Consider the following 24619-nt stretch of genomic DNA (forward strand, 5'->3'; position numbering starts at 1 on the left):
GCGTGCGCCTACCTATTAAACCACCCCCTCCGTAGATGCTAGCTGCCACTGAGTTTATATCAGGCATTCAGAAGTTTTGGAAGCATTGCTTTGGATATTGCTGTGACTGCAGAAGTACACTCGCACATAGAGCACGTCACATTTCTAAAAACATGTTGCGATGATAGCATGTTGGATACACATAAAATGTTTATGCAGTCACGTAACCCCTGTGGTTACAGTTCTGAGGAAAAGTAAACATTAAGTTCCCTCAGAAGACAAAGCCTGACATTTGACATCTGTCTTTGAATGTACAGCAAATGTGACTAGATAAGAACAAGATTTACAGTCCTGTTTACAGAAAGCAATACTCGTGGTAGAAAACAAGGAGAGGCAGTGTGAAAAGCCTTTGCTCCTTGAGAGGGACGGAGTCACTCTGGAAAGCCTAAAATTAATAAAGCCAGCAAATAGAAACCCAGAAAATGTGAGTTACAAACCACAAAGCCAATAGTAAGCAACGGGCTGAATTAATTCCCAGGAAAGGTTTCTGAATGTCCCCAAGATGTCTTTAGCAAACCAGGTAGGCTTCCAACTAAGAAACAAACTTTAAAACGGGTCTCTTTACGGCCTTGTAATCATGTCCTTAACTTTTCAGTTAAAAACACAGATTGAAATCTGAACAATGAGTATAAAAACACGTTAAGGTAACCCATTCCATTCCTGCTTATATCTCATATGCTTTACTTAATCCTGCATTGCCTATGAGTGTTTGCTTTTTCTAGGATGTTGTGCTAAGTTGTACTTTTTGAGGCAACATATTACTTGTTTAGTGCATAATTTCAATTGAGTCACATCTAGGTGTTTATAACAGGCACAACTGACTCGTGGGATTTTCAGAATACCTGGTTATCCACTTCTTGGCCTTGGTCACATATGGCAGTTGCAGTTGTAATTCTATCCAAATGTGTGGATATGGTGTAACTCTATGGGAATTTTAATGTATATGCTTGAGCCACGCCACTAATTATATAGGACCCGTTCCCCACATTTCCACCCCACTTAAAGACCTGAGTAGACGTAAAGTGCAGACCCGGATGACCTGTAAATGCCCCCTTCCATCATGTGTGAAGGCCTCATGAAAACGCTTATGTGAGACTCAGGCCCTGCATCAGTTCTAAGCAGTGCTGAAAGCTGCAAGCTGGCAAACTTCCGAGTTCCCGTTGCACGGACTGGCACTTAAAGTTGTCAGAGGAGCGTGTACAGCAATCGGGCGCGCTTGGAAGCCTCGCGCCAGGAAATATGGCTATAAATGGAAGAGCTTCTGTATATTGCTCAGCTGACGGAATCTCTGCTCCTTTCACGCACAAGACAGAGGGCTGAAGACAGGGCCTGCACCTTCCAAGATTTACTCCGATTTTTTTTGTTTCTTGACTTCTGCTCCTGATTTATACGCGGAGCCCCGGAATGCCACAATTGGTTCTGTAATTTTTAACAGGCAGTCGGAAGTTTTGAAAGCATTGCTTTGGATACCTGTGACTGCAAATGTACACTCGCACATAGATCACGACCATGGGCGTAGGAAGTGTGGGGGACGCGGGATGACGAAGGTGGGGGGGTCAAGGGGACAAAATAATTTATATTATAAATCTATTATTCAGAGGGCCATTTGCGCACAAAAGCGCTACTTTTAATAGCCCTGTAGGGACCATCCTCCAATCTGATGGTAACAGAAGGTGAGTCAGGAGGTTTTGTTCGTCCTGTTCACAGCTATGGGCATTAAGGGTGCTCATAAGAACAAAGGGCACGAGGAGGAGAAGAGTTGTGGATGATTACTGTCTGCATCACCTGCTGCAGCCTTGAAGAGGAGCTGCAGAACAATGAGGAAGATCTAAAGAGGAAACAGAGTCCCACTCAGCCTGGTGCCTGCAGGATAGAAAGGAGACTGTGAAACCCAGTATTTGTATTTGCCTAAGATCACACCAGTTGGTGAAACAGTGAAGTCGAAATTGGGCCCAGATTTTACCCTTTCCCACAACAATTTAGGTATTAGAAGGGTATATTTTTCTAAGATTTATGCTTAATGCTTTTTTAAATCTAGGTAATGAAGGGCTTGATTATAGCGTGGCTAACAGAAAGAAGCCATATTTCATTTTGGGCCGTTATGCCTAGCGTCATTATTTATGTTGTTGTTATCGTTACATACTTAAGCATATTGAAGTATATTATCTTTTCTTTATCTTTTCTTCACTCTACTCTGAAACAATCTACCCAATGCCACTGCACCCTACACCACTGTTCTCCACTCTGTGCTACTCTACGCCGCTGTACCACTTAACATCACTCTACTCTGCAGCACTCTACACTACGCCACTGCAATCTATGCTATTCTACTCTAACCATTGTACACTACACCCCTGCACTCTGCCAGTGCACTCTTCACCACTTTACTCAAAACCAATGCACTCTATTACACTGCACTATATGCCAATCTACTCTGCACCACAGCACTCTATTCCACTGCTTTCAATGCCACTGTACTCTGCACCACAGCACTCTAGGCAACTGCACTCTATGCTACTCTACAATACACCACTGTACTCTGCGACCCTCTAATCTGCAACATTACACTCTGCCACTGCACTCCACACCACTCTACTCTGCACCACTGGATTCAATGCCACTGTACTCTGTCCCAATGCACTCTTTTCTGAACCACGGCACTCTAATCTACTCTACACCACTCCACTGTAGGCAATTCACTCTACTTTGAAATCATCTCCTCTATGCCACTGCAATCTACGCAATTCCACTCTTTGCTATGCCAGTCTAATCTACCCTGCACCACTCCAATGTACCCTGCGCCACTCCAATCTGCTCTGCACTGCTCTATGCTATTGCACTCTACATCACTATGCTCCACTCTGCAACAATCTACTCTTCACCACTATACTGTACTCTGCAGCAATCTACTCTATGCCACGGCACTCTATGCAACTATATTCTACTCTGCACCACTGTACTCTAAGCCACTCTTCTCTACTCTGCATTACTCTACATCACTGCACTCTACACCAATGCATTCTATGCCACTCTACTCTACACCACTGCTCTTTAAGACACTCTGCTCTGCAACACTGCACTCTGCCACTGAACTATACTCCTCTCTACTCTGCACCACGGCACTCTACTCTGCACCGCTCAACTATATGCCACTCTACTGCACTCTACACCAATGTACTATATGCCACTACACTCTATGCCACTCTACTCTACATCACTGCACTCTACACCAGTCTACTCTACCTTGCACCACTCCACTCTACCATGCACCGCATCACTCTGACACATCACTTTGAACCACTGTAATATATGCTGTGCCACTCCACTCTGCTCCCCTCTACTCTTCACCACTCTATGCTACTGCACTGTACGCTAAACCAGTGCAGTCTTCGTCAATGCACTCTACACCACTTTACTCAAAACCAACGCACTCTATACCACCACACTCTACACCAATCTACTTTGCACCACTGTACTCTATGCCACTTCACTCTAGACCACCCAACTCCACTCTGACACTTCACTCTTACATTACACTTCATGATACTAGACTCTGACGCTCTATTCCATTAAACTCTAACACTTTCTCCACTCTGTAACTCCCTACACAACTCTCTATACGCCACTCCATTCCACTTTACTCCACTCTATGCCACTCCACACCACTCTATTCCACTTCAATCTATGATACTCTACTCAATGACACTGCACAACCCTCTATGCCACTCCACTATACAACAATGTACTATGCTCAACAGCACTCTACCCAACTTTCTCTATGCAAGTTCACGTTACTTTACTTCACTCTACTCCAGTTCACTCATATTTATGCCTTTCCACTTTACGACACTCTGTCACTCCACTCTATGACACTCTATTACACTGTGACACTACTCCACTCTACTACTACTTTATGGCATTGGCGCTTGATTAGAGATTCAGATCTCCATTGATTGCCTTGTCACTCACATGAGACGTGAGTCAGATTTATCTTGGCCGTTTGGTTACAAGCACTCTGTAACCCTTTTAACTCAAGCTTAACAAAGGCTTAGGATGATCCTGATACTTGTCTAGGGGATCGAAATATCGTCGGCCAAAGTACCTTGACTTGAATTTGTGATATTGTACATAAGTTGGCATAAGCATAGGTACTATGAGCTAATGACTTCTTGATTCACTATTTGAGTCATTCATGTAAGAGTGGGTGTATAAAACCTTGTAAATCATTATTGTGGATGCTTACCTTGTAGGAAAGTAGTCTCTTTCTAGCTTGGTTACCCCCACATTTGGCCTGTTTGCCAGTATGTTTGAGTTTGTCTACTGGGATCCTGCTAATCAGGACCCCAACAGTTATGCTCTCTCCCTTAAATTATGGTTGTTGCATACTGGTAACTCAGTATTTCACCCAAGATTGGCATACTGGTGCCCGCTTATAAGTTCCTATTATATGGTACTTGGGTACTCAGAGCATTGGGGTTCCAGGAGATCCCTATGAGCTGCAGCATTTCTTTTGCCACCCATAGGGTGCCCATGCAAAGGCTTCTGCAGGACTGCCATTGCAGCCTGCGTGAAAAGGTGCATGCACCCTTTCACTGCCAGTTACCCTTGCACCAGGTCACTTATAAGTCACCCCTATAGCAGGCCCTCCAGCCCTGAGGGCAGGGTGCAGAGTACCTGTGTATGAGGGCACCCCTGCACTAGCAGAGGTGCCCCCACGACCGCCAGGACCATTTTCCCAGACTTCAGGAGTGGGGGATGCCATTTTACAGGTGTACTGGAAATAGGTCACTCCCTATTCCCAGCTACATAATGGTAACTCCGAACATAAGTATGTTTGGTATCAAACATGTTGGAATCATACCCCAAGGCTTTGCAAGCATTGGTTGTATGATTTCATGCACTCTGGGGGCTCCTTAGAGGACCCCCAGTATTGCCATTCCAGCCTTCTGTATTACTTAAGGGAGTATAGTCTCTGTGGTATTTTTGGCATTTGTGTCACTAAAATAAAGTACCTTTATTTTTGTAACACTGAGTATTTTCTTTCATGTGTGTGAGTACTGTGTGACTACAGTGGTATTGCATGAGCTTTGCATGTCTCCTAGATAAGCCTTGGCTACAGACACCCCTAGAGAGCCTGGCGTCTAGGCACTGCCTACATTTCACTAATAAGGGATAACTGGATGTGGTATAAGGTGTAAATACCATAGGTACCCACTACAATCCAGGCCAGCCTCCTCCAAACCACTGTACTATATAGGTTACTTTTTAAATTTTTCTTGTAATTGGCGACATTGGGTCATCCAGATAAATTGTGTAATGCCCGAATACCAGTCTTTCTCGATTTCCCCTGTTGATGTTTTCCCACTACATTTGATCTTTTATATTTTGATTGAATAAATGCATAAAACATTCCATTTGCATACTACTTTAATATCATTGTTTATGGGAGTGGTGTTGCATTTTTTTCCAGGGACCCCTGTTCCTTCAAAGTTAAGTTTACTGCTCCATTCTAGGACACTCTTCTTACTCCATGATACTATGCCACACCAGTCGATGACACATCATTCTCCTTTATGCCATTACCTTTGAGCCATGCTGAATAGTAGTCTCACTAGTGTACAGCATGGCTAAAACACATTGGCAAAGGCAATAGAACTTACATAGGCAAGACCTATTGGCTTTGCCACTGCTTGTTTATAAGGTATGAACTTTAAGGTGACTTGCAATATCCTTATGTACACAGGGGGTATTTTACCCCATATAATACATGGTCACACACCAACTTTCACACAAACCACTTAAAACCTTAGTGCATAGGTTCTGTCATTCCAAGCTATTAAAGTAGAGCAGAAGAAAGAAAAGCAACATTCAATTTTTTGCTTTAAAGAGCTTTATTAATTATGCTCCTTGACCTGATCTGCCTTTTACCTTGGCTGCTAGCTCTGGCAGAAGGCATTGTAATGTCAGAACTCGACTGTAATAACCCTATCACAGATATTTTCTGCTGTCTTTTCTTTATAATCAGTGAATGTCTTTTCTTTACACGCTGTGACTTGATGCATCACAAACAGACGTTTTTAAAGAAATTAGTGACTGCAGTTTATACAGAAATTAGAGAATCCATGTTTATATAGACTGTAACTCCAAGAGTTTCTTCAGTTGAAATGCTCCTAGTTATGACTGATGTAGAGCTGAGCTTCCTAAGATCACACACAGGAGTAGAAGTGTTATTAGAACTATGGTTTCCGAGCACAGTTTACAACTATTGTACCTAATCGCTTTTGATCTCTCCAGTGCAGTTCCAATTGGCATGAGGCGAAGGGCATGATGGGTGTGGGGCGCAAAGGGTATGTTCTTCCTTTTTACCCTCCTACCTTGATTTGCTTGGTGTATGAAGATGCAAGGTTAATCAACATGTTATTTTCACATTTGAGATAATTACTTTGTGAATATAAATAACAATAAAAGATACTTTCAGACTGTGTAAACATGCCTTCCTTTCTCCCTATTTCACTTCCAATATATATGATTGTGTATATTTATCGGAGCCTGCAGTTCGTAAACAACGAGCGATTTGTATAGGATTGATTGAATGTCCCCAAGGCTGCCCCCCCCAGAAATATATTGGGGCATATTTATACTCCGTTTGCGCCGAATGTGCGTCAAAAAGTTTGACGCACATTCAGCGCAAACGTTGCCCCATATTTAAACCCTGACGCCCGATCCGGCGCACAAGGAAAATGGCGCAATTTGCATCAGTTTTTGGAAGCGGCACCCCGCCCTGCGTTAATGACATGCAGGGTAGGCGTTCCCGTCCAAAAACATACGCACACAGCGGTGCGTCGTATTTATGCTTCCGGGCAAAAATGACTCCCGGGCGGCAGGCGGCGCAAAAAAATGGCGCAAAGCACGAATATCGTGAAATTTTAACGCCTGGGTCAGGGAAGGCGTTAAAATGGGGCAAACACACCTGTACTTAATCAGAACACACAGAACAAACAACAGAGCAGCAGAGCAGCAACAGGGAGACATGGAGGTGCTTTTTCTTCAGCGTGCACGTAGACGCAGAGCCCTGCAGCAACAACAGCAGCTACAACAACAACAGCAGGGACCCCAAAGACAGCGCAGAAGGCAGGAGAGGATATTCCGCCCAAGAACAACCCTGCATGGCCTCAGGGAACGAGACATCATCCAGAGGTACCGGTTGAACTGGCAGGCCATTCAGCAGCTGCTGACAAATATTGAACAGCAGTTGGCCCCCACTTTAGTGACTCCCCGCACTATCCCAACAGAAACAAAGCTGCTTGCCGTACTTCACCTGCTGGCAAGTGGCTCGTTTCAGACAACTGGTGCCCTGGTTGGTGGAATATCACAACCATCTTTCTCCGCATTCCTGCCTAAAGTACTGGATGCCATCATTCGCCTGACACCCCGCCACATCTGCTTCCCTAACACACTGCAGATGCAGCAGGAAACAAAACAGGGGTTCTACGCCATCAGTGGCTTCCCGCACGTCCTTGGTGCAATCAACTGCACACACGTACGCCTTGTGCCACCTGCTGCAACAGAACACCTCTACCGCAACAGGAAGCACACACATTCAATCAACGTGCAGGCCATAGTCGATCACCAAGGACTGATCAGCAACATTGTGGCTAAATATCCTGGGAGTGTACATGACGCATTCATCTTCCGTCACTCCACCATCAACCAACACTTCCAGGATGGACGGTATGGCAATGGACTACTTGTTGGTAAGGACAAAAATCTAACTCATATACACACTGCTCCGAAACCCTCTAGGATAAACAACACATACACCACAATAGCAACACCTAGCCAGGAACACACTGAGGTACTCACATCACTAGCCATGTTTCACAAGTCACCATTGAACCTCTCACACATTGGAATTTACTCTACAGCTTAGTGTGAAGACATTAATGACTGTGGTTGCCTAAATGTCACCTTGCAAATTGGAAGTCTCACAATAACCTGTACACTAATACAATGCATAAGTTTAAAGGTATGGGATGGCCTGGGTATGTTCATATGAACGTTTCTAATACACTTTCATGTTTCAACTCTACATGGAACTATCATCACACCCCCAGTGAGGACACACGGACACCTGTATCACAAGTCACAATGCAAGGGAGGGCACACTGTACTGGAGAAACCAATACATCCTGCTGACAAACAGTTAGCCAACAAACACTTGCTCAGCCAAGGAAAAAAAATCAATGCAAAAGTTTTCACCAACAACCATAGGTTGTCACATTAGTACACAAAATAGTCACAGACAACACAACACAACTACTGCCATCAAAGATACGTACAACAGTGCCTCCTACATCTAATTGATACCATTCTGTGTTTCTCTTTCAGCTGATCAGGTGTATGGCATCCAGCCTTGGATAATGACACCATATGGGAACCCAAATACTGCTGCTGAGCGGGCATACAATGACGCCCACAAGAGGACACGCAGCTTTGTGGAGCGGACCTTTGGGATCCTAAAGTCAAGGTTCCGCTGCCTTGACATAACTGGCGGTAGCCTACTCTATTCCCCAGAGATGGTCTGTAAGATCATACTCACTTGTGCCATATTACACAATATTTGTGTAAAAAGGAACATTCCCCTCCTTGAACCAGACCCAGACATGCCTGAGGATGACGAAGAGGAGGATGCTGGCCTGCAACAGGAGGGGGAACAACCTAACACAGCAGCAGGAGTGCGTAGGCGCCAACAGCTTGTCAATAAAATTTTTTCATAATTTCTTATAATAACTTGTATTCCACACTTGTAAATAAACACAGATAACCAACACCACATCATGCTTTGGCCTATGCATTTCTGACCACCTTTATTTTGAAATCGCTGAAGAAGAATGTCGTCTCATTGAGCAAGAATGCTATAACAGTCATCACAACAAAAATAAACATCACAACTGTATGCACAGAGGGTAGGATGTGACATGATACATTACCATACACAGAGCCCAACAGGAGTACAAATGTGGCAATTACACATGCCGGATCCAAACACCTGAAACAGTCTCTCATCCAGCCCAAAATTTGAGATCATTTGAAAGTCACATCACACGTGTTCAGAGACAGGGTGGGACCATCCATGTGTACGTGACCATGTCATCAATGGCTTCTCTCAAGTGTGTGATATGACCAATACACAATTGGAACAACATCAGCTGCCACTAACTCAGGAGGAGACCTTGAAGTCACAGTGACACCATACACCCAGACAGGTGATAGTGGATCCACATTCCAACACACATGTACACATATGTCATACAATCAACCTAATATTTGAAAGTAGACCATCACAGTTGTGTCCCAGTTTGAACCTAGCAGGAAGAATGTAACATGCCACTAAACCAGTTTATGCAGTAATGGACACAGACAACAACAAAATTATCCTCATTATCACATCAGGAACGCTGAGAGTCTTGCAAACATAGTCATTGGAAAATGGTATGTAAGTTTGCTCCAATTCATCATTACTGCAAACGTCAAATGGGCTAATGAGATGAATGAATGGTCAACAGTCATTCATACCATATGGCCTTACATTAGCCTGCTGCTGCAGGTTTGCCATGATATAATAAATATACTCCATGGATACAGTAGCTATTCTGGATGGTCAAATCCTAGGGTGCTGGGGGCGTAAGTCCACCTCTACCGCCCCCAAAACATACAAGAATCTTGTACTTGTGAACTAAACACATGCATAAGGCACATGTGTGGGCTACATGTCAAAAGTCCAACACAAATCAGAAACACAAAATCATAATGGGACATGGTTAGCCCCATAAAAACTGTAAGTGACTATTGCACTCCCTGTTAGGACTACAGATAAAAGCATCACCATCATAATTGTGGACACATTTTGGAGAAGGAATACATCATGGTATCCCATCCATCATTTCAAAATAGCCATCAGCAATTACCCCAAAAATGTTGACAAATATGGTCAATACATTAGTTAACGTATCCGAAAGATTACAGTGTGAATGCCTTCTATACATACAACAATGGACATGTGTCATATCCAAACACAAATGTGTATCACATAGCACCGTTTGACCATGACAAATCACCTTTCCAAAGTTAATAACATGAAGACATAAGGATAAATATGCTCCAAATTCTACGCATACAGCATGGGCGTCATAATTTGTTCACGTACATGAGTGCACAGAATGCAGAGTCAAATATAAATGTATCCAAAAGTGTCACATATTTAGCCATCAAAGTATAATTTACATCTTAATTTTTTTTTACTCAGCATCATGTGCACTACTGTACGTGGAAATAAATGACGCCCATGATGTATGCGTGGTAAAATTGACGCAACATGGACAATATGTTGGTCATCTCATGTACAGTAAAAATTATTAATAATCATATCATATTTTTTGACTCAGCATCATGTGCACTACTGTACGTGGAAATAAATGACGCCCATGATGTATGCGTGGTAAAATTGACGCAACATGGACAATATGTTGGTCATCTCATGTACATTAAAAATTATTAATATTCATATCATATTTTTTTGACTCAGCATCATGTGCACTACTGTACGTGGAAAAAAATGACGCCCATGATGTATGCGTGGTAAAATTGACGCAACATGGACAATATGTTGGTCATCTCATGTACAGTGAAAATTATTAATAATCATATCATATTTTTTGACTCGGCATCATGTGCAATGTAATGCGTCAAAAAAAATGACGCACAATTGTGTATGCGTGAAAATATGACGCATAACGGGAAAATAAAAACGGCGGCCATTTTATGCAGGAAGTGATGTAATAGGATATCCTGTTTACAAATCTGTACTGGGAGTTAACTTTCACTTTCACTTTGCAGTCTCAGATTTTTCTAGACTGTGTGGTTGTGTGAAAGGTGTTGTCCTGTGTTTTACTGCTTTAGTGTCCTGTGTCCCTTGTATTTTGTCTTTTTGTCAATCAATTCTTGTTGTATAACATTGTCTCTGTCTGTTTAGTCTTGTTTTGTCTATTCCTGTGATTGTTTGTATTGTCTGTGGGAGTCTGTTGTGGGTAGCATAGTTTGGGGGGTTAGTTGGGCTATTTTTCTCATTTTTCATTTTCTTTCACACCTCTACCTTTCCCCATTTCCCACTTTTACTTTCTTATTTCATTTATCCATTTTTCTAGCTGTCAATATGTCAGGTAGGCCTCGCCTGTCCAGGATGGGTGAAGATGAATTGGGGGGGTTTATATGGCTAGTTAGCCATTTCCTGCCACTGATGCTGGAGGCTGGGGGCCGTGTGATACAGGGGTATCACACGGAGGCTAGGAAAATCCGGTGGGAGAAGGTGCGCCATCACCTGGTTCGGGTCTACGGGAGCATGCGAAATGTCCATCAATTGAAGCACCGCTGGGCAGATCTGATCACCAGGGAACAGGACCTGCTGGACCACCTGGGACTCAGGATTGGTGGCCATGTTGGTGAGTACAAATCAATTACATGGGAATAATAGAAATCTGTGTGGGAACATGTGATGATTGTTAGCCAATCTGCTAAATAAGTAGCTGACTGTGTGTAATGCTAGGGAAACCTAGGCCCATGTTTATACACATATATCCCCATTTTTGCAACACATTTTCACACAATAACAGCAGCAAATTGCAACATCTATCTGTATTTTGCTAATTAGCCCCCTCTCTGCGTCACAAAATGATGCAAATGAGGCGCTACAAAGGTATCCATATGTGCCCTAATGTGTATTTGTTGCAGAATGTGTCTGAAGACCAATGCTACCAGTCCGATGGCTCATTTTTGCAACACATACTAGATGCCTGTAGCTGTATGTAATATAGTGTTGCATTTGTGTCAGACAAGCAACACGTGAACGGCTCTATTTGTACTCTAGTGGTCATAATGGCCAGTGAGTAAGTCATGTAGAAACCACATACCTACATATGTAGACGCCATAGCTAGACAGAAAATTAGAAACACATGATGATGCTATACATGTGTGTTGCCTTCACGTCACATGAAGTTAGTTATGTTGTCCACACATATGTCACATGTGTGTGTGGTTGCTGTGTGTTGAACATGTCCACCTAGCCTGTTTGATTGTGAGTGGTCATGCAGTCCTCATGGAACCAGTTTTGGAATGTCTCTCTGGGATGCACATGCTGAGATGTATGGATAAAATTATTGTTGGGGCATACTAATGGAGGGTTAACTTGGACGACACATGACTGTCCTGGCCACTGCATGTGTGTAGTAGGGTGTGTCACTGTAGCAGGAGACTCAGCCAATGATGATGTTGAATACAAAGTCATCCATGCAGTATGAGCATGTGGGAAAGTCTATCATAACCATGTCATATTCACACAGTGTCATTGTAACTGAAATGATTTGTCAGTTCACCCAGTTTGAGTATATTCTTCCTTTCATGCTTTACAGGTGGACCAGCCCCGTACACCGTGGGAGAGGTGGCACATTTTGACGACCCCGATACCTACAGTGAGTGTCGCCTGAGTGCTATTTTCATTGTTGGGTAATGAAGCATGATGGATTACTGTGTGTTCAAGAGAATTCATGATTTGATGCGCTCGGCGTTCATTGGCATTGTTGTTTTAGTGTGATATCAAATGGGACTTATGTTTCTGTAAAGCAATACCTAGCCATCTCTCAGATTGAGGGGCTGTAGGTCATTCCAGTTGTGCGGCAATGGGGAATGGGATGACTCATTTGGAATACAATGGTCAATGTTAGACTTGGTCAGGGACTTGCCATGAACTGAGTCTGCATATCAGACTGACAGTCTCCCAAATAGCTTAGGCACATGGCTCTGATGACAAGTGCTTCTTCCTAGTTGAGGATGGACTGTGTACACTGTAGGTCGGATCTTCCGGGGGCATGTACTTCCACAAGGTGAACTAGAAGTGTGTGTGACTTTAGTGCAATGGCCTAGGTGTTCTGTCGAATCATGAGAATGGGTGTTCTCCCTCCTCTGTGTGTGTTGTAAAACAGGCCTCACTGATAGTATGTCATGTTGGCCTAAGTCATATCATTTTGACATCTGTGGACCTGGGATGTGACAATGTTTGGCTGACTACAACGTGTTGCTAGCCCTTCATAGGTGTTGTGTGTGAAGGCACATACTTGTTGAACTTTCTATACACTCCTGGGTGTGCATTGAACATGGGATTGTTGGTTGTTCTTCCCACACCACCCACAAAGACTGGGATGTTACTGTGAAACAGGGTACCTAGGACTGTAGCAACCAGTATGTTACACGTACTTGACACCTTTTGTGACTTGAGTTAGTACCTAGGGCCAGATGTAGCAAACTGTGTACACGTTGCAAATGGCATAAATTTCTGTTTGTGAGTTGCAAACGTCTGTTTTCTATTCCGAAATGTATTTGGTGGTCATGAACATATTAGCTAAATGCTTTTCAAAATGCAAAATATAAAGGGGTTTTCCAGACCTACTTGCAACTCACAGTGGTAGTCAATCCCATTTGCAACCAAGTACGTGGTTTCAAAGTGAGTCGCAGTTATCATCCACTTGAAGTGGATGGTAAACCACTTGCTAACTGGAAGGGGTCCCCATTGTAACCCTTCACCTTTGTGAGTGGACCAAAATAATCCTGTACAAAACAGCCAGTGGTCTAAGGGACCACTAATTACCGTGAAATATTCCAAGATTGAAGTTGTTGTGATTTTTAACTAATTGCAGCTCATCTTCCTTTCAGGTAAACGGCCTACACTTGGGGATAACTAACCTGCTTTATTTAAAAGCAGTCACGTCCATGGAGGTCAGCTGTTCCCAGCAGGCCTCCATCCCCGTGAGTGCCCATACTTGCTAAGGTGGCGCAACTTGGAACCCACATCATTGATGTTCATGAGGTGGGTCTTTGCGACCCCATAGCGACTCGCAGACGGTGTCAGAGACACCGTTCTGCATTGCAAATTGCTAGTTGCATTTTCCAAATTCCTACATCTGGCCCCTAGTGTTGACATTTGATTCTGGCCCATGGGTTCAATCTTAGCACACAACTAATTCCAAATGCCATTGAGTGAGGAGTGTGATTGTTATCACATAGAATGACAAATGTAGTGAAGTCAGTATGCAGAAGAGGTGCAGCCATGATGTCAAATGCCTTAGGTATGATTTGGATGAGTAGTTTAGGGTGATGTCATCCATCATGTAGAGACATGGATATGCTAGGTGTGACATGCCCTTTTGTATGCATGTTTCACATGTACTTCCTCGGAGCCTTTCCGTGAACTATGTTGTGACAATTTCTGCAACCAATACATATCTAGTAATGGACAAATGACCCATTGTGGTATTCCACCCAATGCAAATCCAAAGCTAAATATTTGCCTTTTCTCTTCACAGCTGCAAACCTGAGTGCCGCAGATCGCAACCATTTTGAGCGCCGTGCGATGAGATACAGGCACATCCTGCAGGTGCAGTGTGGGTATCGGAGGATGGCCCGCAAGTACCATTCAGATCGGACCTCCGGGGCGTGGTGGGCCACACCACAGGCTCCCCCTACAGTGCCACCAACAACCACTGACACCACATCCACCAGGTCTGCCCAAGTGGACCCAGCAACGGACCAAGCATCTTCCTCCAGACCTGGACCCAGCCGTGTGGTGGTAGCAGGACTGTCCCGTGGCCACACAACTCCTGCCACAACATCCACCTCCGCCGGCACGCAAACCAGCACAGACCCTCCTGTCGACCCAGCTGCCTTTCTGGCATTGTCCCGAAAATTGGACAACTTGGTTAAAAAGGTGGACAACCTGAGGGAGGACATGAATTATGTGAAAAAGAAGGTCCGCTCCATCAGGCGCACACTACGGAGGGCAAATCTGTAGTACTTTTGCCCTCCTGAACTTTTACCCCTCCCCTCTCACCTCTTTCCTATTTTATACTGTTAGTTGGGTTTTGGGGGTTAGTTATAGGATAAGTATAGGTAATTAGCTTAGTTAGTGTTAGGGAGGAGGGTGGGGGGTCCTTATTCTTTCTATCTTATACTTTTTGTGTGGGTGGGTGGGCGGGGGGCAATGTTGGGATTCCTGTTTAAAAAAAAAAAAAAATTAATTAAAAAAAATATTACCAAAAAAATATATGTTTGTTTAGGATAGTATAGTATGTGTGTAGGTTAGTAAGTGTTGTCCTGCATGTGTCTTGTCTCATAATGGTGGGTGGGGGTTTGATGTTTAGATCGTTTCGTTACATGTGTAGAGTAAGTTTAGCTTAGGTTAGTTAGGGACAGTTGTGGGTTAGTAGTAGTCAGGTTAGATTAGTGTAGGTTTACCTTTCCCTTAGTTGCCTCTTTTATTACTTCATTGAAATAAAAATTTTGTTAACCCTTTACATGATGCGTTAGGTGCTACATTATCATGGCCTTGACATCAGTGTAGCAGAATGTTTTAGTATGACATTTGTGTCCTATGCTCGCTATCCCCTGGATATTGAGGTTTAACATGCCAGCTACCCGTGTGCTAACTTGGTAAGTATACACCATGTGGGAGACCCACCATTGGTAGTGTGCATTGATCATCAAGGTTTTGGGTTGGCATGTATCCTACTTCACAAAGAGTGCTTCCAGACTTGTTATTGTGGGTAAATAGATAGGTCGGACAGCAGTGTGAAGTTCAGGGAGATCTTTGTAGATGAGGAGTTGTTCACACTCTTGTCTTGTTGCTGTCATTGCTGACCTACATCATGTGTGTACTGATTCAGCATGACTTTCCTTCATGGAAGTATACTCCGTAAAGGTGATTGATGCAGTGTAATTAGTTAAAGATTCCTTACATTTTACAGCATTATTTCTTATTTAAGTATTGCATGGTGCCTACATTTCTCAGCCACCATTAGTTGTCTAGAATAGCTATAGATGGTGCATCATTCTGTCCAACACAGCATGATTGTGTGTGCTTAGTCCCTTCATCAGTTATTTTCCTCAGTATAGTAAGGCTATGATGCATTCCTGGCCACTGCACAGATGTTTCAGTATACATGAAATCAGGACAGTAGTATAGAGAATCAACATGGTTGCCACACAGCCACTTTGGAGTTATGTACTGCACAGTTGAAGTGTGAAATAACACAGAGACACAATAGGTGTGCAAGTGATATTTATTTATAGGTGCTGTAGTGCAAAATGTCCATTCACAATGTTAGCTGAGTCCGTTCTGGTGCATTCTTACATGGTGATCCTACAGACGGGGTGTGGATGATGCTCATGACATGCTGGGGTGATGTCACAGACAGTGCAGAGGGACAGGAATTGCCAAATAGTAGGAGAGAGACAATCACTGGCAATGGGGACAAGTCATACAGTGGATTGCCAAACAGTCATTGAGTGTAGTTGGAGTGAGACTGGCATTTGTCAAAACGTAGGACGTTGGTCAGAGTAGGCCATGGTGCAGGGACTAGGGCTTCCGGGTACTCTTGCGTGTGAATGTTATCTGTTCCATGTCTTCTTCTTCTGATGTGTGTGTTGCCTGGTGTGTCCTTGTTGTTGTTGGTTGTGAAGGGGCAACACACACCTCAGTGTTAGAAGACATGGAGGCAGACATCCCGGGGGCTGCTCCCTGTCAAGTTATGAAGAGCAGTACTGCAGCAAGGAGGGCCTGCTGGTTTTTCAGAATGGCAGCCACATCACGATGGTAGGCAGCCAGGTCGGCCCTGAGGGGTTCTATGTTGCATTCGTGCACACGTTGACTGGCTTGCAGTTGGAGTTGTTGTGTCAACTGGATGACAGCTGTGCAGATTTCCTTCTGTGTTTTTAAAAGTTCCTCCAAGAGCGATGTTTGGGCTTGCATTGCAGCAGCCTGATGAGCAGTTGACAACATGCACGAACGCACCCCCTCAAGGCTGGCTGCCATAGTTTGCATCCCCACCCGCACCTCCTTGGCCAGCTCCTGCTGGACCCCAACGACAGTTCTTTCAAAGCTGGTGCCAGTGTCGTCAGAGTCCTCAGCTGTGTTGGAGCTGGCAGGTCTTACAATTGGGGTGGCGGGTGGTTCTCCTGTGGTGGCTGCTTCTTCTGTGCTCCTCCTTGTGACTGAAGGTGGGGTTTGGAGGTTTTCAAGGACCATTTGAATGGTCTCTTGTGGGAGGTTTATGGGCTCGTCATCCATGTCATCAGGGAACTCATGGACAGGCATATCGGCAGGAGATACGTGTTCCTCTGCAATGAAACAGGGTACAATTAGTGTGTCTGTGTTGTGACAATTTTGCAAAAAAATACAAGCCTTTGGATGCCTTAAGTTTGTGCTCTGTGTTTGTCTTGGTATCTGCTGTCCGTCATAGGGCATTGTTGTAGGCCTATGGCCCACCTGTGTGTCACATGTATGATATGGAGCTATCAGACATGTCTGCCAGATCGCCTCTGGGTGTTGCTTTGTAATTATTTAGGAATATGCGTGTTTTTGTCCTACTCCTCCCTCGGTGTTTAACTATTGTTATGGAGGGACATTTTGTTGGGTGGGCTCTCATTATCCTACATGTGATTACTGGCTTTCTAGGCAGCAGGATAGCTAATGGTGTGGGGGACTAAGTCTGACCCACTTGTAAATAACTCTGTCACCCTGATATTTCATTTTGCTCAGACTAACTAGCAGTGCCTCTGGTCTCCCACATCAAAGGAATGTTTAGACATCCGAGCGCATGACATCTTTGGAACTTCTCAGGCAAGTCGTGGTCACTCAGATCCTACACAATTATGTCTTTTCCGGTATGTTACCATACACAAATGACATAGACAGTATTTGTTTAATATGAGGTTTCATTGTACAACTGAGTTGTAGAAATTTAGGTGTGAGCCACAATAACCCAAACAATACACACTGTTAGAATTGAAATAGTCCGCAGGAGAGTAATACATTAGTACACAGCTATCATGGTGTCTAACAGTTTCTACTCTCCCTCTGCTTGTTCTATGTATAGCACAGCATGTTAAGTTTGGAGCTTGCCTGTCTGAATCACAGGGGAGACATCATCCCTCATATCAGAGGAATGGGCTGTGATCTGGTTGTGCATCAGCAGCAAGGCAGGCAGCATCTAGTTGTGTTTCTCTGTTTGGAAACTCCCTCTTGCATATCTTGGGACAAGGAAGTGATTTTATAAGTCATATGTCATCGTGATGACAAAGTTTCCCTACGCAGGAATGCCAAACCTTAACCCCTACCACATCTATCAGCAACATACCAGACTGTATCCTTGACTGGGGCACAGAGTGAATATGTTCAGGCAAACTCCAGTGCAGAAGTAGGCAAAACAGTGTGATTTGACTAATTGACAACACCTTAGGACTGGCTATTTGCTAATTTAACTGATAGGAAGGGCAATGAGAATCATTTGGTGCAAAGTGCTCTGAGGCTCTTAGATGTGAGCAAATGAGTATAAGTACATTCAGGGTAAGATGCACAAAGGCCTCCAGCCTGAGGCTAATGCGCATAGTATACGTTACACTTGCCACAATACACTTTGACTGACTGTGGGTGTTGTGACTGCCCTGCCAGCACACTTGCCTCTCAGGCCCTGCCCCATATACTTTTTATTCACATTGCATGAACTGTACATGTTACGTGGCATTACCTATGCATGTCAATGTTAGGATGTGGTATGGATGTAAACATTGTTGATGTTTGAAGATGATGTTGGGTCATGTGTGTCTTACTGGATTGGCCTGTTTATCGTATGAATGTCCTATTTGTTTGTCAGACTTGGCAGGTGTGTTTCAGTGACCAGTTGCCTGTGTCCCCTCCTCAATGTTGTTGTCTGAGCAGTATGACATTAGTGATGTAGCCTTGTTAGCCAGGCACGTGAGGGACCGTGACGTATGCAGCCTGTATGTGTCGTTAGTGCTGTGTGGCTCCTATTGCTGTTTACTTAGGCTTATGTTTGTGTCAGGTATGGACATTCGGCATTTGAGTGTACTGGTGCCTTTGTCTTATTTCTATGAATAGTTGCGGATGTCATCCTCACCCCCTAATTTAGGTATGTATGTTCCATGGGGAGGTTACTGCCATTTGGTACTATAGCTGCACAGAGATGAGAGGTGTTATTGTCAACTGTTGTGGCAGTTACATTGCAGTTGTTGTTTTGGCTACTGCATTACTGATAGGGACCTAGTTGATGTAGGATAGATTTTGCAATACAAGTGCCTGGATGTGGATTTGTGTTAGTGGCCTTCCCACCTGTCGCTGCTTTCCCTTGGCTCTATTGTTGTCATTACAGGATGTCCCCATGGGACTGTTGTTGTTGCTGTATTTTGTCGTGCCCCAGCTTCGGTCTGTGCTGGCCATGCCCCCCTGCCGTGCCCCTTTACCCATGCCACTTCATATATGTGCTGACTTACATGCATTGTGTAGTAGGTTTCCCCCCCCTGCTTACAGTCCCCATTATTGCATTTGAATTCCCCATGCGACTTACCCTGCATGTGCGTTGTGTTGTGGTAGTCTGCGCTGTCCAGTCCTTGAATCCCTGTGACGATCTCCTCCGGGATGACGGCTGCGACCATCTCCTCCATGTGGTCCAGGGCCTCCTGTTGTGCTGGACTCCCCCCTCCAGTCTGCATTGCTGCCTTCCTGTTCCTGGCCATTTTCTCTTTTGTCCTACGTTTGCAGTCATGCCAGCGTTTCTTACACTCAGTGACTGTGCGGCGTTCTTCAGCCACACTGTTGATCTTGTCCACTATTTGTTTCCATATGGCCTCTCTCCTACTGAGTGGCAATTTAGAGGAGATGAAAAGTTGGTGCTGGTGTTCCGTCACCTCTTTCACCAGGATTTCCTGCTCCTCTTCACTGAAGCGACACTTTCTTTTTTTTTTAAATATGTCCATGTTCCTGTATGGATCCTCCTGGCTGGTTCCTGGTCTGCTCTCATCCTCCTGGGGTCTGTTGTGGCATCTGGGATCCATTTTGGGTCTCCTCTGCTGACAGGGCAGTTTTCGCGCAAAAATGTAACCCAATAGCGTGCAAAAAACCAGCGCTTTACGAATTGCGCTGTCGTAAATCGACCAACAGTGATGTGCGTCGCCCTTACGTTGGTTTCCTTTACGACAGACCGACGCTGTGTGCGTCACGAAATAATGACTCCCACCTGTTGGTTGCGCCGCCATACGTCAAAGTATAAATTTGACGCCCGCACGGCGCTTCAAAATGGCGTTAGACGGCGCAAATTCTTTTGACGCAAAACTGCGTTGGCGCAGTTTTGCGTCGAAAAGTATAAATATGGCCCATCGTCTCCTACGCCCCTGATCACGACACATTTCTAAAGATGTTGCGATGACGGCATGTTCGATCCACATAAAATGTTAATGCCCTCACGTGACCCCCGCGGTTACAGTTCTCATGGATCCTGGTTTTCACCCACGAGTGATAATGATGGCACTGTATAAAGAACCCACGGCCAGGTTTGCATTCACGGGTAGTATTCACGCTATAGTGCTCATAACATCACACGCTCCCACAGACAGTAATGATGACATCATATGTTTAGTGACGTACACAGCGTGTCGTGGGCCTTAGTGCAAGGAAGGAAATGGCCCCTCGCTGCTGTTTGAACTGTGAAATAGGGGAATAGCCATGGTTTAATGGCTCCTCATCCCTCTGGGCCCATTGCACATGTTGTGCTCTTACATCACGCTTGCACTGACTGGCTGCAGCACCTTCTCCCACTTGGACCCGCAATTTATTTTGTTTGCACACGATTGTAGTGTTGATGTCACCGTTTACATCCATGTGTAGTGCTCGTGAGGTTACATTTGCACCCACGTGCAGTGTTTATGCGTTCACGTTTGCACTCAGGTGTAGTTCTCTTCAACACTTGTGCACACATTTGTAGTGCACATTACACGCGAGCATACGTGATGATACCTTCTATTGTGTTCACTCAGGAGGTCTTGCACCGGTTAAAAAATAATTTTGTCGTGGAGGTGTATGAAGAATACAGAGGACTCTGAGGAAGAGGGATGAGCCCTTAAATGTGCCCAAGAAAAAGTCTGACAAGCATTTTCACACAGCCAATCTCACACCCTGCCCCCCTTCAACTGTCAGGCAGTACTTTGTCTATGCTTTAAGATTTCAATGTGGCCCAGGACCAGGAGAATGCAAACTTTCGAGTGATTTACGTTTATTTTACAAATCATTGTTTTTATGAGCGAAGATACTATGAGTTTGGTTGAATTAGGCTAAGACTGCAAGACCCAGAATGCACTATTGTAATGAAAGCACAGGCCTGAATTCGGTGTCTTTACAACGTGGAGTCATACAGAACCCCAGCCATACCCCTGCTTTTAATGCCCCTAATGTCTGCCAAACCCCACTGGCAAATTTACAAAATCCATATAAGATTTAATTCCTCATCCCTTAGTCTTTGTTCCTCAACCACCTACCCTCCTTCCCCATCCTTCATTTCACATTCATCTCTCCTCACCTCTTCATCAAAATATCCTTGCAAGTCCCCATCTCCTCTTCCCCTCATTCCTCACTCTTCATTCCTTATCCCTTGTTTGTCACCTCTCTCTTCTATTTCCTTATCCCTTCTCATTCCTTATCCCTTCTCATTCCTCTTTTTTGAAAACACATTTGAAGTTTCTTATAAGGTTTCAACGGTCAGGAAATAGTACAACACCACACAACGTGGTAAACTTACAAAAAACAGGCACAATGCGTATCACATAATCCCCAAGCACTCACTGAAAATAAAAAAACGTCCCATGAACAGAGACCAAGGAAAGTCCTAGAGTGGTACCAAAGACTACATCATTGTCTCGAACCATAATATGTTTGAATTTCTCCATCCAGGCTGGGTCCACGAGCCCTAGGCTGCGCAATGGAGACCTACCTATAGTCAGCCTCCACTGCCAAATTTGAATATACTTTTTGGGAGTCCTCAGGCTTTGTAAACTGGCTTTTCTCTGTCTAGGCACCAGTTTAGACCCCGCTTCCATTCCGCAAACGAGGGCATTGCAACATCGTTCCAGTGGCGAGCTACATACTGTTGGACCTGGCTTTTTGACAGGGTCATCCCCAAACTTTTTGCCTCCTTCCTCCTATTTTTTCTGACCTATTGTTGTTGGCTTTTGACCTCTGGGCACTTTACCACTGCTAACCAGTGCTAAAGTGCATATGCTCTCTGCGTAAATGGTACTATTGATTGGTTTATCCATGATTGGCTATTTAATTTACTTATAAATCCCTAGTAGAGTGCACTATATGTGCCTAGCGCCTGTAGATTAAATGCTACTAGTGGACCGGCAGCACTGGTTGTGCCACCCACTTCAGTAGCCCCTTAACCTTGTCTCAGGCCTGTCATTGCAAGGCCTATGTGTGCAGTTTCACTGCCACTTCGACTAAGCATTTAAAAGTACTTGCCAAGCCTCGAACTCCCCCTTTTCTACATATAAGTCACCCATAATGTGTGCCCTAGGTAACCCCTAGAGCAGGGTGCTGTGTGGGTAAAAGGCAGGACATGTACCTGTGTAGTTATATGTCCTGGTAGTGTAAAACTCCTAAATTCGTTTGTACACTACTGTGAGGCCTGCTCCCTTCATAGGCTAACATTGGGGCTGCCCTCATACATTGTTGAAGTGGCAGCTGCTGATCTGAAAGGAGCAGGAAGGTCATATTTAGTATGGCCAGAATGGTAATACAAAATCCTGCTGACTGGTGAAGTCGGATTTAATATTACTATTCTAGAAATACCACTTTTAGAAAGTGAGCATTTCTTTGCACTTAAATCTTTCTGTGCCTTTCAATCCACGTCTGGCTAGGTTTAGTTGACAGCTCCTTGTGCATTCACTCAGGCACACCCCAAACACAGGGTACTCAGCCTCACTTGCATACATCTGCATTTTGAATGGGTCTTCCTGGGCTGGGAGGGTAGAGGACCTGCCCTCACACAAAGGACTGCCACACCCCATACTGGGACCCTGGCAGAGAGGATTGAACTGAAAGGGGACCTGGTGCATTTCTTAGCCACTCTTTGAAGTCACCCCCACTTCAAAGGCACAATTTAGTATAAAACAGGGCCTCTGCCCTACCTCATCAGACACTTGCTGGAGAAGAAACCTGAACCAGAACCTGCATCCTGCCAAGAAGAACTGCCTGGCTGCCTAAAGGACTCACCTGACTGCTTTCTACAAAGGACTGCTGCCTTGCTGTTGCCCTACTGCCTTGCTGAACTCTTGTCTGGCTGTAAAAGTGCTCTCCAAGGGCTTGGATAGAGCTTGCCTCCTGTTCCCTGAAGTCTCAGGACCAAAAAGACTTCTCTTTTTCATTTGGACTCTTTGTGCGCCGAAAGGTTCGACGCACAGCTTGCTCCGCGGTGAGAAAAACGCCACACACCAACGCTGATCGACGCGACGCCTTCAGGGCGACTGGAACTTCGACGCACGGCCTCGCAAGGACAACGCTGCCCGACTTCCAGAAGGGAAATCAACGCGACGCCTGCTGTGAGAGCGAAACTTCGACGCACAGCCCCGCGGAACGATGCGCAGCCGGAAAACAAGCAGGAGAATCCATGCACAGACCCCGGGACATCTGGTAATCCCGCGACCCACAGAAAGAGACTGTCCGCGCGCCGGAAAACGACGCACGACTTCCCCGCGTGAAAAATAACGATGCAAGTCCGTGTGTGCTGGGGAGAAATCGACGCACACACCATTTTTCCACGTATCTCTTCTTCTGCGGCCCTTTGCGGAGATTTTCCACTCCAAACCAGGTACTTTGTGCTTGAAAGAGACTTTGGCCCTCATTCCTACTCTGGCGGGCGGCGGTTATATTTTTCTAAACACTGTGTGGTGTATTTTTGTGGTGCTATATTATGGTATTGTATGATTTATTGCACAAATACTTTACACATTGGCTTCTAAGTTAAGCCTGACTGCTCGTGCCAAGCTACCAGAGGGTGGCCCAGGCTAATTTTGGATTGTGTGTGACTTACCCTGACTAGAGTGAGGGTTCTTGCTTGGACAGAGGGTAACCTGACTGCCAACCAAAACCCCCATTTCTAACACATACCTTTAGTTACAGTGAGAATGAGCCAGAGGAAGGTGGTTGTGTATCGATCTTTCTCAAAATCTGCCACTATATGGAGAAGGATCAACCTAGGATCCCGCAAAAAGGGACATCCCAACACACAACCCAGGCTGTCTAAAATTTGGGTCTATTTTTACCACCACACATTCCCACACAGTGTGCAGTAAGGTACCTCTGGATTCCACACAATGAAGACAGGAGGGAGAAGCAATCCACCCATAACCTAGAATTTTTGACATGTAAAGTATGTGCAATGAAGGTATTTCAGCTGTATGAGTCGCAGTCAGAATGAAATGGCTGAGTATTCCGAGGACGCCCTGGCTTCTTCTCAGTCCTTATCCACAAACACCTCGATGTCCCATACCCAAACCGCACGCAGTGCAGCAAATTAATCAGGCATGTGGTGAATTAAGGACCGATAGACCGGAGTGATTTTGTGGGTGTCTATTTAATTCTCCTAAAAGTTGTTTGGCCTTGAGGGAGTTGTATTCAAGGAGGGTCTC

Source organism: Pleurodeles waltl, chromosome 3_1 (genome assembly GCF_031143425.1).
Source record: "Pleurodeles waltl isolate 20211129_DDA chromosome 3_1, aPleWal1.hap1.20221129, whole genome shotgun sequence".
In the NCBI taxonomy this organism is placed as follows: Eukaryota; Metazoa; Chordata; class Amphibia; order Caudata; family Salamandridae; genus Pleurodeles; species Pleurodeles waltl.